At 41.8% G+C, this 17487-nt stretch overlaps 1 pseudogene; it reads right to left on the bottom strand.

The window, feature by feature from the left end:
• The window catches only part of LOC132341417 (transmembrane protein 161B-like), a 124106-nt pseudogene that overhangs the window by 54643 nt on the left and 51976 nt on the right, over positions 1 to 17487 (bottom strand).

Below are 17487 nucleotides of genomic sequence, written 5' to 3'. Positions count from 1 at the left end.
ATGGAACAACAAAAGAGATTTAGGCCTGAATTTTTCCTTCTCACATTCTTTATAATCAGTTGTACTGTTATTCTTTTGTTATCTATTGAAAAAATATTTCCAGAATTTATTGCAAATAAACACTTGATAGAAAACAACATCAGGATATATTTGATATAATATGCTGTTGTTTGTATCCACTTATTCTTACCTATGGTGTCCCTTTCAGTCACAGACTTTGTTTACAGATGAAGATCAATGACTTTTGGAATGGTTAGGGGCTTGTTTTCAATATGACCATTGTATTTTCTGTTAAAAAAACCCAAACAAACAATAAATAAAGCACACACAGATAAAACAAAGCTAACTTGTTAATTATATAATAACATTTCAAATTTAAGTAGTATGCAGACCATTTTTCCCCCATGTACAGACGTTTTCATCTACCTAAGTAAAAGCATTAATTCAAGTTCAAGTAAGCACATATCTTGAGAAACAACCAGGTATGTCAGTAATTATTATCTTTACTTTGCAAGTCTCTTAAATACCACTGTGATTACACACAGAGGTCTAAATGTCATCTATATGTTATGTCCTGAGTATGTATTAGGACAGAATCCGGTGGGCACCATCTACTCCAACATACCAGTTTCCTCTGAAAGCAAGCTTCGCTGTTCAGACAGGAAGGAAGCAATAAGTGCATGTTACAAAATTCCCTTTCCTAACTATTATATCAATCAGTCTTTATAGTATGAAAGTACATTAATTTTGTTAATATATATATATTAGATCACATTATACACTGTGATGATGTCCTAGGGTGACTTTATGATGACTGTATCCCCAATCATCTGTTCTGTTTATGCTGGATATTAAGTTCTGCACCTTTAAGACTGGTTCCGAGAGTGAGGGGGGGAAGCAGAAGCACACAGTTTGTTTGCAGAAACTGCACTTGCACCCCCACATACCTTCTCATGGACTGTGTTGTCTGCAGCACAGACAGCAGGAGAGAGCTCTCCTTTGCTTTTAGTTAGTTTTTTTAGTTAGCTGAGGCCAGAAGTTTTTTTGGAACTGTTCAGCTATTGTTTGGTCTGGTGTCCTAGGGTGACTGTTATCCCCATTCGTGTGTGTGTAATTTATGCTGGATATTATGTTCTGTGCCTTTAAGACTGGTGGAGTGAAGGTTTTGTTTTGGCCTCTTATCAGCCACTCGGCGGGACATCCAGATAGCACCAGTGCATGTTGCTGCTTTTTGCTTCTTGCCCCTGCTTTTTGCTTTCGCTCTTGCTTCTGCTTCGCTTCTGCTTTGCTTGCTCTTGCTTTCTTTCGCCCCCCCCCCGCCATTAGTTAATTTAGCTAAACAGTCCAAATTCCTTTCTGGACTGTTCCCCCCACCCCGTTGGACCTGCCAACTGCTCCGGACTGGGATTTGGAACACGGAGAGAGTGAGTTTACACCTTGTGACTGCAGCAGCTGCCTCAGCGCCGGAGGGACTGATAACAGAGCAAACCCCCAGGAGAGACTTTTCTGAATTTGTCATCTTTGTCAGAGCAGTGGAAGAGTGGTGTCATCCGGTACTGTTCATTGTGTGTGCTGGGGGGTGCTGTGCTTATCAAATAAACAGGTTCTTTCCACTTCTCTCCGAGGAATTCTTCCTGAACCGGTTGGGGGAGGGGCGTGTGGGTTTGTTTTTTGGAGAAGCCCTTTTTGGGGATTCTCTCCCAAATTTGCCCTAAACCAGGACATCTGGGAACACCAGGACTATCATCTGGGGCCCCCCCAAGCTGCAGTGTGGCTGGGACACTGGACCCGAGCCCTGGAGAGAGAGACCTGAGCCCCAGAGAGACTGAGAGAAAGCCGAGGACACACCCACGAAAAGGACTCTCTCTCTGATCCACAGAAGGACTTTGTGAATTTGCCCTCTCTTCAGAACAATGAGAAGTTTCATTGTTTAATATTATTCATTTTTTCATGTTTGTGAGTACTTTGCTTGTTAAATAAACAGTTTTTTCCACTTCTCTCAAAGGAGATTTATGTCTCCCAAACTGGTGGGGAGAGGGGCCGCTAGAATTTGCTTTCTAGAGGCACTCCTTTGGCGATTTCCTCCCAGATTTGCCCTAAACCAGGACAGATGTAATAAGGTAGTGGAATTTTGCTGGAGACTTTGGTATTGTTCATGCTTAAGTAAAACAAACTAAAGTACAGCCCAGCCCTGAAAATAAGGACTTTGCTTCTTGGAAGCTCAGAGCTGTCTCGTGAAGGATAAAGGATACCCCTGGACAACTGAGATAGCACCAGTACATCCTAGTCCCTCTGACGTGTCTTTGAAACCCTCGCAGTCGTCTGGCATCATAGATAAGTAACTATAGCAAGACTGACTCCAGGGATCTCTGGATCAATAGGCAAGCAGCAAGAACCCTGCAGAAATATAGCTGCCTTGCATAGTTTTCCTATGATCAGTAATCAGTAGTGTGGGTGTTAGTGATTAGTCAAATTGTGTTCTACCTGAATGCTTGAAAGGTCTAAGAATCCCATGTAAAATCACATTTAGGGTGCCCCAATTTGGCCAGGACACCTCATGTGCATGAATAAATATTTACTCTTATAATTCTATACTTTGCATCCTAGCCTCTCTCCTCAGTTGGCATGGGCCAGTTAAGGAATATTTGTGACAAGTGTTCCAATTGGTTCCCCAGCCTTAACAGTTTATTGATATAGCTACAGGTACAATGCAGAACATATCCACTGTGAAAAGTGCATATTATATAGCTCTACGCAGATATTTACTATAGGTATTATGTTGTGAAGATTAGTAGTGCTATATTAACATTTTAATAGTATGGTAAATGTAGTTTTGTAGTTAAAAGGTAACTTTTGTAGTTAAAATAAAAACTATGTATGTGGGATATTTTTTAAGAGAGGAATGAGGTACTTGCACCAAGATAGCAGCCACAGGACACCTAAATCTTTCAGAGAAAAAGAATTTATTGTTCCCTTATCAGAAGAAACTAACTTCTTCCTGCCTCGCTCAGCCCTGAAGACGCCATTTAGGATTAAGAGGAAGAAGTTCACACTGACCAGACAGAATTCTTTGTTTGAATGGAATTTATGAATTATGTATGAGATGCATGAATATGCAACAGGCTATTGCTTTTAAGGGTTAATCCTCTGTTAACATGTGTCCTTTTTCAGGCTTATTTTGCCCAGAAAAGGTGCCCGGACTGTCTGTAACTCTTTGTTTCTATTGTCTGGTATTGTCCTAATCCTAATTGTCCAAATTTTTATTACTCTAATTATATTACTATTTTTATAACCATTTTATTACTATTAAACTTTTAAAATTTTAAAAACACGTGATTGGTGTTTTTCACAATCATGGTAGCAGAGGATGGTTACTAACACCTCGCTGCTGGTGCCTTAGGAGAGTCAGGGTGAGGAAGGTGCGCCCTGCCAGATGAGGCAGCCTCGCTCTGTTCCTTCTACTGTGACCGACAGACGCAGGTTACAATCGATGGACAAAAGGAGGAAATAAAACAAAGAGAAGGGAAAGGATTCCCTAAAGCCGCACGGTAATTGGCCCCTAAGACTAAAGTGTACACAAAGAACAAAGACCCAAGGACAAAGGATAGGTAAGTTTGGACGGGGCGGATAAGGGGGAGGATGAATGTGTGTGAATGAGAGGCGGGCTGTTTATCCCAGACCTGCTACGTGAGTGCAGAGTTTCCCATGCTGCATTTTCGTCTTTTCGCAAGAAAAGCGACCAGTAAAAAGAGATGAAGCGAGTGATAAAAAAGAGTGAGAGAGTCCCCCCCTGGGGAAACTGGGGCTGGGTCTCTGGGAAGGGGTGGGACCCCTTGGAGAGAGGAAGCTGAGGGTTTTCCTGGCATAATCCATAAGGAAAAATGAAAGAAAAAGTGTGGAAGAGGCCCCTAAAAATTCTGCTGGATTGAGGGATAAGAGTGCCTGAGAGCATCCAGAATTAAAACCTACTGGGTTGAGGGATTAACATTCCAAGAGCATCAAGGGTTGAAAAAAATTCTGCCCGACTGAGGATATGCCCAAGAGCATCTGGGGTTGGACAACACAGCTGGGTTGAGGGATATCCAATAGCACCGGGACTGGCCAGTAACACATAAACTTGTAATAGGTGATCTGAAAGTAAAAGGTACCTTATTGTCATATTGTTGTGTGTGAGAGTGAGTCACACACAAAATCAGCCTTAACTTCCCGGGCGGGTGGGAAAGAGGGGGCTGTGGAAAAAGGTGTATGTGACCTGCAAACAGGCAATAGTTCTCCCGGGCTTGTGGAGAGGGCTGTGGCTAAATAGTGACACGCAGACAGCCTCACAGCTGAACTGGCACCGGAGGTCACCAGAGTCAGGGCCCTTCCAGGAGGCCCGGAGATACTGAAACCCTGAGGCCAACCCCAAGGCGGGTGGGGGGGTGGGGGGGCACAGGGACTCGCGAGTCTCTGGCGACAGGGATCCACTTCGGGTCCTGAGGGTGTGAAAGAATGTGTGGAAGAGAATGAGAAATAAAAGTGTGTGAAAGTAGACGAATGAAAGTATATGTAATGTAGATTGTTTATTTTAAGCTTCACTATATCTCCTTGGAGGAAGGTGTATTGTATTGAAAAGTAGTGTGAGAAAAAGGTTTTTTATTTTTTTGTGTGTGTGTAGTTGAAAGAAAGTGGTATTTAGGTTATTAGAGAAAAGTGAAAAACAGAGGCAGGGGACTAATAGATAAGATATTGGAAAATGGGACAGAAACCCAGTAAGGTGGATAGAGGAAAGAAAAAAAGGAGTAAAAAATCACCAACGGAAATACCCCAAGATAGCCCTCTGGGAGTTATGTTAGCCAAATGGGAATAAAACCCTTGTACAAGAAAAAAGGACAAGGTAAAGATGATACAATTCTGTGAGCTCGAATGGCCAACAAAGGAAATAAGATCTGATCACGTTTATTGGCCTAGATACGGCTCTTTTGAAAATTGGATTTGTCAGGCTCTAAATGTATTTGCAAATTCAAAGGAACTGTTTAATCTAGAAGAAAGAGAATATGCCATATGTTGGACAGGAGATTTTAGGAGAATAAAAATCTTTAAAGTATCAGAAACCTCCGAGACAAAACAAGAAAAGAAAAAGGAGAAAGGAAAGGGAACAAAAGAAAGAAAAAAAAAAAGAAAAAGAGTAGGATCCTTTGCAGATCTTGCCTCCTCCATTCGCGGCGGAGCCACCTGTCCCGGGTCCCGGCTCGCCGCCTGCCTCAACTCTGCCTGTCCCAGCCCTGGCACCTGTTCTCATCCCAGCACCTGTCCTGAGTCCCAGCTCGCCACCTGCTTCAGCCCCGCTGATCCCCATCCCAAGTGCGGGCTCGCTGCTCGCGGCAGCTCTGCCTGCCCCGGTCCCTGTCCCAAGTGTGGGCTTGCTGCCTGCAGCAGCTCCGCTGATCCCTGCCCACACCCCAACCCCGGCCCCGCCGGTAAATCTGTCAGCCCCAGTCCCAGCCACCTGGTCCGTGGCCGCCCTAACAGCAATGCCTGGGGTCCCTCCTGCCGCATGGCCTATAACAACCGCCCCAACCTCACCAGGGGTCACAGCTGTTATGAATAAAAAAAGGGTTACCCATTTTTTTTAAAGGTTGTGGAATTACAAGTTGAGCCAGTTCTGGCAGAGGAGAGTTCTTTGTTAACTTCATGTTGTGATCACCTGTTAAGAGTCGGTAGTTAACTCTCTATAGTTGAGAATTCCCCTTTTTGTCAGTACCACCCTGCCTGTGGCCAGGTGGATGGCCCTTCTTAGACAGTGAAAGGAGGGGACATCGGAGGACATGCAAATAACCTCAGACCCAGAATGCAGCTAGAGAGGACCCACACCACACTTACCAAAAGGACCCCAAAAGCAAAGAGCCAACACAGAATTAGGAGATTGAGGTGATGTCTAGACATGAGGAACATAGTCCAGAGCCTGCAGAGATGCTGAGAACCTTTTTTGCCCCTCGCCCTAGCCAGGGAGGACATCAGCTGTGAACAAGGGGTATCCCTACTGCTCTCATGAGGATGGAACCCTCAGCTCTGCCTCCTAGTGGACAAAGCTGCACTTTCCTCCTCCTCCGTGCCACTCCTGGGAGCAGCGGCGGCGTGACTGGGGACCCATCGGTTCTGCCCACCTGAGCTGATCACTTTTAATAAAGGCATTTAAAAGGAGAAAGATCTCCTGCCCTATTTATTTCACCAGCCGTCCCATCCCTGACTGCTTCCCCCACTGCCCAATCCCCAGCTGCCCTGCACATGCTGGAGGCACTGGGTGCCGCTGCTGACTCAGCCGCCATTAGCCACGTGCAGGCTGTCTGTGCTCCTGTCTGGTGTCCCCCAGAAAAACTCCCTCCTCTGGCAGTTCCAGCAGCAGACCATGCCAACGCTTCGCCCTTGGAGGACCAAGCCTTGGCAGGATATCCTCCCCTCACCTCCTGTCCTGCCCTGAGTCCCATTCCCTTGGTAACCACAGCTCCGGCTGTTCAGGGAAACTCTCTCTAGAGGAAGCACCTTATCAAAACACTGGCAGCTCAGTTAAAGGCAGCCCTCTCCAAATTCTTTCTCAAAACATGGGAGAAAGGCTATAGAGGATAAAAAAGGAAAAGAGTTAGATGAAGGGATTGGTCTATTTCTGCTAAGAGAGATTCCCATGGGAGGGGGTGGAACAAGGTTTGTAAATGCCCCTTTGACTTCTTCTGAGGTGAGAAATTTTAAAAAGGAAATCAAAGGGATTTTGGAGGATCCCATAGGCACAGCTGAACAATTAGACCAAATTTTAGGTCTGAACATTTATACTTGGGAAGAAATGCAGTCTATAATGAAAATAATATTTTCTCAGGAAGAAAGGCAATTAATCAGAGCAGCTGGAATAAAAGCTTGGGAAAAAGATAATCCTCAGAGGCCCCTTGGAGACGACAAAATGCCAACTGCACCTCCTGAGTGGGGTCAAAATAATGAGGAGGGGAGGAAACAAATTAATGAATATCGTAATTTAATAATCAAGGGAATAAGAGAGGCAGCACCCCAAGGGCAAAATGCTAAAAAGGCTTTTGAGGCACAGCAGGGGAAAGAAGAAACTCCAACTGAACTGTTAGACAGACTTAGGAGAAATATGAAACAATATTCCGGGATAGACCCTGAAACTGATGTGGGAAAAGCTTTGTTAAGGATTAACTTTGCTACTTGCTTGGCCAGATATTAGAAAAAATTAGAAAAAATTGAGGATTGCCATAATAGATCATTAGATGATTTATTAAAGGAAGCTCAGAAAGTTTATGTCCGGAGAGATGAAGAAAAAGCTAAACTGAAAGCAAAACTTATGGCAGCCACCAGGCAAGAAAACAATTTCCAGAAAAATCAAAAACACACAGGCACTACTCCTAGATATGCAGGTTGTAGAGATAGGGGAAAGGAAAAGAATAGAACCCAAATACAAACCAAGTCTCAGGAGAATTCTAGAAATGTCTGTTTTTACTGTAGGGGTGAAGGACATTATAGGAGAAATTGTCCTAAGCAGGTAAAAGATCTGAAAATCTTCAGAGATGGGCAGAGAGGAGGAATAGGGATGTCATAGGCTGTGACAGTGTTCACAAGGGTCCCAGGATGAGGGAAGAGATGAGAATGTTGACTCCATGTTTTAGAAGGCTTGATTTATTATTTTATGATATATATTATATTAAAAACTGTACTAAAAGAATAGAAGAAAGGATTTCATCAGAAGGCTAGCTAAGAATAGAAAAAAAATGATAACAAAGGCTTGTGACTGACCGAGACAGTCTGAGCCAGCTGGACTGTGATTGGCCATTAATTAGAAACAACCACATGCAACCATTCACAGATCCACCTGTTGCATTCCACAGCAGCAGAAAATTATTCTTTACATTTTGTTCCTGAGGCCTCTCAGCTTCTCAGGAGAAAAAATCCTAAGGAAAGGATTTTTCAGAAAATATCATGGCTACAATAGGCTCTATTTTTAAAGGGACAAATACCATCTGGAGCCTGTGATAATTTTAAAAGTGGGTCCTCAAGAAGAAAAATTAGAATTTGTGGTAGACACAGGGGCAGAAAGAACCTGCCTGTTAAATATTCCAAAAGGTTATAGTGTGAGCAAAGATACTGTAAAAGTAACAGGGGCAAAGGAGAAAGTTTTACCATTCCAGTCATTAAAGATATGGTAATTGAGGGGGGAAACTAAAATTTGCATGGGGGATGTCTTATTGGTCTCAGGGGCAGGTAGCAACTTATTGGGGAGAGACTTACAAGTGCAATTAGGAATAGGGGTTATACCAGAAGATGGGAAAATGACAGCTAGAGTTTTAAAACTTGGCCAAGAAGATGAGGAAAAAATTAACAAGGAAGTTTGGGCTGGGGAAGGAAATAGGGGAGGATTAAATATCGACCCCATAAGGGTTACAATTAAGAGAGAAGATTGCTCCATACGTGTTTGTCAGTACCCCATATCTTTAAAAGGACAGGAAGGTTTGAAGCCAGTAATAGAAGGACTAATAAAGGATGGGACATTAGAACCTTGTATGTCTCCTCATAATACCCCTATTCTCCCAGTAAAGAAGTCTGATGGGAGTATATAGATTATTACAAGATTTAAGGGAGTTGAACAAAAGAACTCAGACTCTCTACCAAGTGGTACCAAATCCTTATACTCTTCCAAGTAAAGGCCCACCCCAACATCAGTGGTTTAGTGTAGTGGATCTTGAAGATGCTTTTTGGGTTTGCCCACTAGCCAAGGAGAGATGAGATATCTTCGCATTTGAATGGGAGGATCCAAAAACTGTGAGAAAGCAGCAATTAAGATGGACAAAATTACCACAGGGGTTCATGGAGTCTCCAAACTTATTTGGGCCAGCTTTAGAAACAATACTACAAGCTTTTCCTACTCCTCCTGGAATACAAATTATCCAATATGTGGATAATCTTTTACTATCTGGGGAAGCTGAAGTGAGAGAGGCTACTATACAACTTTTGAATTTTCTCGGGGAAAAAGGATTAAGGGTATCAAAAGGGAAGTTGAAATTTGCAGAACCAGAGGTAAAATATCTTGGACACTTAATTAGTAAGGGTAGTAGTCGGAAGCTCAACCCCAAGAGAATTGCAGGAATTTTATCTCTTCCCCCTCCCTCTTCAAAAAAGGAAATCAGAAAACTATTTGGTTTATTGGGATATTGTCGATTATAGATTGAGGGGTATATACAGGCAGTAAAATTTTTGTATGAAAAATTGACAGAGGGAGATGATATAAAATGGACCAAGGAAGATGATGATGATAAATTAGGAGAACTGAAGTTAAAACTGGCCTCAGTACCAGCTTTAAGCTTACCCTCACTAGAAAAACCCTTTCATCTGTACGTAAATGTGGAAAATGGGGTAGCTCATGGAATTTTGGTTCAGGAGTGGGGAGGAGTAAAGAGACCACTAGCTTATTTATCAAAGATGTTGGACCTAGTGAGCCAAGGCTGGCCAATATGTATTCAAGCTATAGCAGCTACCGCAATTCTGGAAGAAAGTCGTAAGCTTACTTTTGGAGGTAAACAAACTGTGTGCCCACCTCATGCGGTTTGAAATGTGTTAAATCAGAAGGCTGAAAAATGATTGACAGACTCTAGAATGTTAAAATATGAAGCAATCTTGATAGATAGTGATGACCTGATGCTAGAAGTAAACAGAAGTTTAAATCCAGCTCAATTCTTATATGGAGAACCAGCAGATTACCTAATACATAATTGTCTAGAAATTATCCAATACCAAACAAAGGTCCGAGAAGATCTTGAAGAACAAACCTTTTCAGAAGGGGAAGTAATCTATGTGGATGGTTCCTCCAGATGTCTACAAGGAAAAAGAATGTCAGGGTATGCAGTAGTTGATGGTAAAAACATGCAAACTATTGAAAAAGGAAAATTACCTTCAAACTGGTGATCTCAAACTTGGGAATTATATGCTCTAAAACGAGTACTAGAATATTTAGCACACAAGAAAGGAACTAAATATACTGATTCGAGGTATGCCTTTGGAGTAGTACATACCTTTGGAAAAATTTGCAAAGAAAGAGGACTACTTAATTCAAGAGGAAAAGGATTAGTACATGAGGGGCTCATTTTAGAAGTCTTAGAGGCACTAAAATTACCTGAAGAGATAGCTATAGTACACATCAAGGGAGACCAAAAGGGAGTGATCCCAGAAATAAGAGGAAATAATTTGGCAGATCAGGAAGCTAAGGATGCAGCAGAAAATGGAGCTGAAAGAGTTATGTTAATATTAACTCCAAATGAGGGAAAATTGGAAATTCCAAAGTTTAGTGAAGCAGAGAAAAAATAATTAAACAAGATAGGAGGAGAACAAGATGAATCAGGGAAATGGAAACTTCCTGATGGAAGACAATTACTTAATAAAATGCTTAATAGGAAAATATTAGAAGACATGCATCAGAAAACCCATTGGGGTACCCAGGCTTTGTGTGATCATTTTTTAAGTAATTATGGGTGTATTGGGATTTTTGGAGTAGCAAAACAAGTAACTGAAAGATGTATAACTTGCCAAAAGATCAAAAAAAAAGGTAATGAGAAAAATGACATTAGGAGGTCCTGAGTTAGCTCTTCAACCATTTCAAAGTATCCAAGTAGATTTTACTGAACTTCCTCAAGTACAAAGATGGAAGTATTTATTAGTAATGACAGACCATTTAACTCATTGGGTGGAGGCAGTTCCCACTGCCAAAGCCACAGCCAACATGGTAGGTAAACCCTTTTGGAACAGATTATTCCCAGATATGGAATGGTTAATAGGATAGACTCGGACAGGGGAATGCATTTTAAGTCAAAAGTGTTACAGCAAATAATTCATGCCTTGGGGATAAAATGGGAGTTACACACCCCATGGCATCCACAGAGTTCTCGTTGTGTAGAGAGGATGAACCAGACTTTAAAGAGAACCTTGACTGAATTGATAATTGAGACCCGAATGTCATGGGTACAATGCCTACCTTTAGCCTTATTGAGAATCCGAACCCAACCCAGGTCAGATCTGGGAGTGTCACCTTATGAAATGATGTTTGGGTTACCTTTTCTAACCACTCAATATGAGAATGCTACCAATGAGGTAGGGGAAATGAGTGTCAAAGGATGTGTCAACACCATTGCAAAAACTCTTGAAAGCTTACGGTTAAAAGGAATAATCCCTCAAACCACACCTTTAGACTTTAAAATCCATAATATTCATCCAGGGGAGTGGGTGCTAGTAAAAACATGGAAAGAACAGTCTTTAACTCCACAATGGGAAGGTTCTTTTCAGGTATTGCTGATGACCGAGGCTGTGATCCAGACCAGGGAACAAGGGTGGATCCATGCCAGCAGAATCAAAGGACCTGTGGAAGAAGCTAAGGAGTGATGATAACATCTGAACTGAGTGATACAAAACTGACTCTTAAATGGGAAATGGGTGGTAATGAACTGGGAAGACCCAAATGATCCGAGAAACATACACAGGATCACACCTAACTGGGAAATAACATGGAGTTTATATCAGTGGTTTCAAGTACCGCCTGGACAAACTTTGAGATGCCTCCGATACCTTATTTGGGGAGGAATACTTCCACTCCAAACAGGAGGATCAGGACTGTTTCGGACAGAAAACTCTTGTATTCAGGCCTTAGCCTGTGACTTATACAAAGAGGAGGAGGAGTTGCAACTTCCATCAGTGCCATATCAAATACCCTGTTTGATTCACCCAAATACTAGACATGCTAGCTGGGTAAATGTAAATGTTTAAATTGTGGGAAGAATTGGTATTGTAGTTCACATAATCAACGCTCTCGTTGCAGGAAGTGTCAAGTGCCAAATCAATCTCCTATCCAGGTAGAACTCAAAGCAACGGAAATAATAACTTTGTTTTGTGGATGGGAATTATTAGTGCCTGTTGAATGAGAGATACCTGAGGAACGGTGGGAAACCACAGTTAAGGAGTGTCAAAAATGATTTGCCTGGAAATTAGCTAAGAGAAAGTGACTAGGAAATAGAGGGCAAGACCAGATTGGCCTCTGTATTTGCCACCAAGAAGATCCTATACACCTGCTGTGGGTTGCAACCTCACAGGCATGGGAGGTGGGAGTATAAGCCATACTGGACCTCTGTTATTGCTTTTTCTGTCACTCATTTTTCGTCTTTTTCCTTTCGAGATATCGACAAGGCCATGCCACAGATGTTACCACAAGCTATATGTGGAAAGACACCAAGGTTCCTTTTTTATTTCTCACACTCATGTCAACAATCACTGTTATAACCCATCCAAATTAGGCAATTGCACGCGCAATGGGAAAAAGTACTGGATTGCAGAGAACTTAGGAACAAGTGGTAACAGAATGGGAAGTCAATGCCAAAGAGGGGAGAGATGGATTTGTTTCACCTATGTTATTGGAAACAAAGCACAAGATTTACTAAAAGAGCAATTGATAAACAAAAAGGCCAAGCCAGTACAACCACCTAAACCTGTACCAATCTCAATTGATGATTTGTATACGGAACTTGAACAGCAATTAGAAAAAGAAATAGATATCTCAAGAATGGGTAAAAATCAGTTTGTGGAATTGGGGGAAAGAATAAGTAGGGAACTTAACCAGTTGTTAGGTCTGTGGAGGGGCTTTGATGTCAGAAGAATAGCCATGGAAAGGCAGGAGCTTAGGCCCAACTGAGCTCCTTAAGTGGAACCAAACAAGTACAAGTGGAGAGAACCGACCAGAGGGGTGGATTTTGAGTTAAATAGTCATAGGGGAAGAATGTCTCTGGCACACGGGGAAAAAGTGCATTCATGAAGTACGAAAATCTCCCTGTAAAAGATACAAGGTTAGTAACGGAACTACTGTATGGTGGCTCCCAGAAGAATCAACCATGTACTGGACCCAGGAAAAAGTAAAAAAAGGAAATTTTAAGTATGATAATAAAATCTGACTTTTTCAATGTAATGATACAGGTTAAAATCCTTACTTTGCCATCCCAGAAAATTCCAAATTTTGGGAGACTATAGATCAGCTAAAGTTTGACTGGAATAAGATGCAGAAAAAAATGAAGACCAACCATAAAACTGATCCTAACACAGCTCCAGCCACAGCTCCCACCACAAACTACTATCAGATCAGGTGACCATTTGAAAAACCCAGGTGACATGATGTTAACCCTTTCAGTGCTTCAGTCCTCCCTTGAGTGAGAGAAAGGAACAAGATACAAGCATGTAAAGAAACAACATGAAGACATTGAAATGAATAGGGCAGAAGATCTTTCTGCTTTTTAATGACTTGATTAAAAGTGATCAACTCAGGAGGGGAGAACCGACCGGTCCATGCTCACGCCACCGCTGCTCCCAGGAGTGGCACAGAGGAGGAGGAAAGTGCAGCTTTGTCCCCTAGTCCGCAGGCAGAGCTGGGGGTCCATCCTCACGAGAGCACCAGGAGATTCCAAATTTTTCAGTTTGATATTTGAGGTCCTCTGTCCAGCAGACATCTTTTTAGGTTATGGTGAGGAGTAAAAAGAGTCTTAGCGGACCCTGGAGTCTGTTCCTCATGTCTAGACATCACTTCAATCCATCAATTTTGTGTTGGCTCGTTGTTTTTAGGGGTATTTTTGCTAGTTTGGTGAGGGGCTTTTCCCGTTGCATGCTGGCTCAGAGGTCATTTGCATGGCAACTCCAATGACCCCTCCTTTCACCGTGGGGGGGGGGGGGGGTGGTGCCATCCTCCTGGCAGCAGGCAGGGTGGTACTATACAAAAAAGAGGAATTCTCAACAATAGGGAGTTAACAACCGACTATTAACAGGTGATTACAACATGAAACTAGCAACGAACAGTTAGAACTCCCCCCCCCCCCCCCCCCCCCCCCCCCCCCGCCGGCAGCAACTGGCTCAGCCTGTGAAATCTGCAACCTTTAAAAAATGGGTAACTTTTTTTTACTCATAACAACATCATGGTCAGTGAGAAAGAAGGTAAATCCCAGATGAGGAAGACGAGGAGATGCCTTGATTTTGGAGCTAAAATCCTCTTATAAACTATAGAGAAAAAACTCTTTTCCCCTATAATGCATGAAACTATAAAGAGATGAAGAGTTCAAATTAATATCAAACAAAAGCCTCCATGCTAAAATAAACAGATGTTAAAATAGCTTTGATCCCATGAGAAGTTTAAACAGAGAAAGAAAGAAAAATAGTCCTGTACCTCCAGGAGAAGAAGAGCTCTGTTCCCAAAGATGAAGATGATTTTGGAGATAAATAATAAGAACTTTTACCTTTGAACAGCTCATCTTTAAAACAATACCCCATAAATCAACGCAACTGTGATATATGTTATGGAATAATTCGCGCTAGTGTAAAATATACATGAAATAAGTTGTACTTGTACGAAAAAATCCTTAAAGATTTAAAACCACAAGCCGCAGCCGGGGGTGGGGGGGGGGGGGGGGGGGGGGGGGGGGTGGGGGGGGAGGGGTCAAGATTGCTTCACAAATTGCAAAACCACAGACCACAGCAGAGAGAAAAACCTAATTAGCAAACGAAAAGATGTGGCTCCATGTGGAGATGGGCCCTTTCCCGGGACAGTCCAGAGACACCCAAGATATGAATACTCTGAATACTCAGTAAGTATCTACAATCAAGATAGTCAGAGTCATCAAGGGCGTGCATCCCAATGTCAAGTTCCCGTAACTCGACATCAGCATTCATCACTTCCCAGAAACAGTTTTGTCCAGCCCAGCACAGAGAAAAGGAAACTACATGAATATGTGAAACGACTAGAAGAATAGAAAAAACTCTGCCCCAGGTGGAAAAAACTGTATAAAACTAACCCGACAGAGACAGTATTTGTGAACAGAGGGGATCTGAATCGGTAGAGTTTGGATCAGTGTTCACCCAGCGCCGATCCTGGGCTCAATGCTGTCCCTTTGATTGTGGCTATCAGAGACCGAACCTCGGTCACGAAATAAAAACCTATTTTTTGATTATAAATTCGGCTTTATCATTTATTGTCTATAACATAACCCATCAACAAGCTATAAGAAGGCTTGTAGAAAATGGGAAGGACTTCATGATGGCAAGATTCCCTGGGCAGCTGTTATCACTGAGGAAATTAGGAGCCACAAAAGAACTGGATTTTCTTCTTGTGGAGAACTCTCCATAACATTAACAAGAAAGACTTCTCTCCCTAAGTGAACTAAAAAGACTATTTTAGAAATAGTAAACTAACTAGAAATTTAAGGTTTTGTTTCTTTACATTATCAGTGAAGAAAAAAAAAGTTGTAGGGGGAGGAAAAGTATTCTGAAGAATTTGTTTTGATTCTAACTACTTTTTTCTTTTAGTTACTAATAATAAAATTTTCTTTATAGCCTTTTAAAGTTTTGAGCCTACTTTACCTTTCTCCTAATCCTATCTTCCTATCTCACAGCAGGAAGTAAATACATAAGTGATTGGCCAGCACTGAAACCCACTGTACTCATCAACACATTAGTTTGGAGATCTCAAAATTAGTGAAATCTCAAATTAGTGTGGTAAATTATCAAATCAGCAGCAAAATGCATAAAAAAATTTTATAAATTTATTAGATTGACAACTAAAAAATAGAGTATTATAAAACCGCTACAGCCAAGACAGTGTCAACCCTGGACTTTGACGCTGGGTGAACTTGGATCGAACCGACGTAGTGTCAGCGTCTCCCCAGAGTTTCACACTAACCGCTCCAGGCAGCCAGCTTATATACAGTTTATTCTGCCTGGAGCAGAAATGACCTAAGATTTCTGTAAGTTCCTACATATGTATAACGGGAACTATACAGATTCAGTCCTGTACAAAAGTCAGTCCATAGGTTTGGATGGCTGTCTGGGCTCTTTAAAATAGTCCTCTTTTCAGTTGTAGCCAGGACGTCGCTGTTCTTCGATGTAATCTCTTCCAGGTGTTGTTTGGTGAATGTTCTGGACATTCCTGGGAAATGGTCGATGATCACCCAGGAAAGACTCATTCATTCGTTAATAGTCATGATTTTATCTGGGCGAGTCTGGGAAATCTTTTGAAAGGAAAGCCCAGCTTCTGGCCATGGGGGTCAGAGGCATGGTTGGATCTTTATAATTTTTATACAGTTAACAATGCATGAATTATCTATATCATATACTACATTAGCAAACCAAAACCACTACAACATTATATTTGGAACAGTTTTGATTTGTATAGTGTCTTCTTTTTTTGTATTTTGGGTAATGATTTGGTATTTGTGTATTTTCTGTAGACTTTGGGTAATAGTTATATATTTAAATTTTTTACACTTGAAACGTTTTTTGGTGAGTTTTGTTATTATTTCTGTGGAATTGTTTTGTTGATGAGTTATATGGAGAGTTGTGAGGGTTTTTTTAGTCTTGGATTTGTTGTTTTTATAAATTTTTTGAATTGTTCTTTTAGGATGTTGTCTTGGTTTGGATAAGACAGGTGCCTGCTAAAGAAGGCAGGAGCTTCCCCTGAAATGGAGAATGCAAACCCTCCCCACCCCTCCAAATTGCTATGAATTTTTAAATTAAGGGGCTCTCAGGCAAAAAAAATACGGGAGCAGGAAATAACAGTTCTTTAATAGGGAAGGGGGGGAAAAACATAAAATGATAAAATAAAAACAATGCAGTACACTAAAATGACAGAGTCAGAACTCAACCTGACACCCTGTTGGTCAGGGTGCTGGCAGCAGTCCAATTGGAAAAGTGGCTGCAGTCCTCCTGAGGTGTCAGGTGTGGTTCTGTTGGAGCAGGGGGTCCTGTAGAAAAAAGGGTGATTCTTCCTCCGCAGATCCGTGGAAGTAGAAGCAGCTGCTGTTCCTCTGGTGAATCCAGTGGAGAAGCTGTGCTGGTGTGTCAGAATCTCCTGATTATATCTGGATAGCAATGCTCGGCTCCTCCCTCTGGGCGGAGCATCTCACAATGGGATGTTACAGTTCTTATCAGCCATGCAGTGACATTCAATAGCCTCTTATCACGGGATGCCCCCTGCTGAGGGAGGAGTGATTGTGATCTCTCAGGGAGAGAGATAAGGGGAAATTGCCCACTTAACACCTAGACAACTGCCATACAGATGGTAATAGAATACATCCTGCCTTGCAATCCAGAACAGATGTTTGTTTGGATTATTTTTGCATGTTAAAGAGTGTTTACTTTGTTGTAGGTTTTTAGTATTTGAGGTAAGCTTGGTTGTGGTTTAGGTAAGGTACTAATTATGCGTTTGAATTTTTTATTGGTGTTTATGAAAGTTAAGTTTTGAAGTAGATGAGGATGTGTTACTTTATTACTCCACTTTTTTTTATTGTTTGAGTGAGGTGATCTATGAAAGAGGTGCCAGAGAACCTATTTACAATTTAAACTGGATATTAGGTTACAAGCTGTCTTTGAAATAATAACCAACCAGACAGCTACAGCTCTTGACCTTCTTGCTGACCAACCCACTCAGATGAAGAATGT

This window comes from Haemorhous mexicanus, chromosome W, assembly GCF_027477595.1.
Source record: "Haemorhous mexicanus isolate bHaeMex1 chromosome W, bHaeMex1.pri, whole genome shotgun sequence".
NCBI classification, from domain to species: Eukaryota; Metazoa; Chordata; class Aves; order Passeriformes; family Fringillidae; genus Haemorhous; species Haemorhous mexicanus.
The sequence above is the reverse complement of the archived record's forward strand: the minus strand, read 5'-3'. Positions and strand labels throughout refer to the sequence as shown.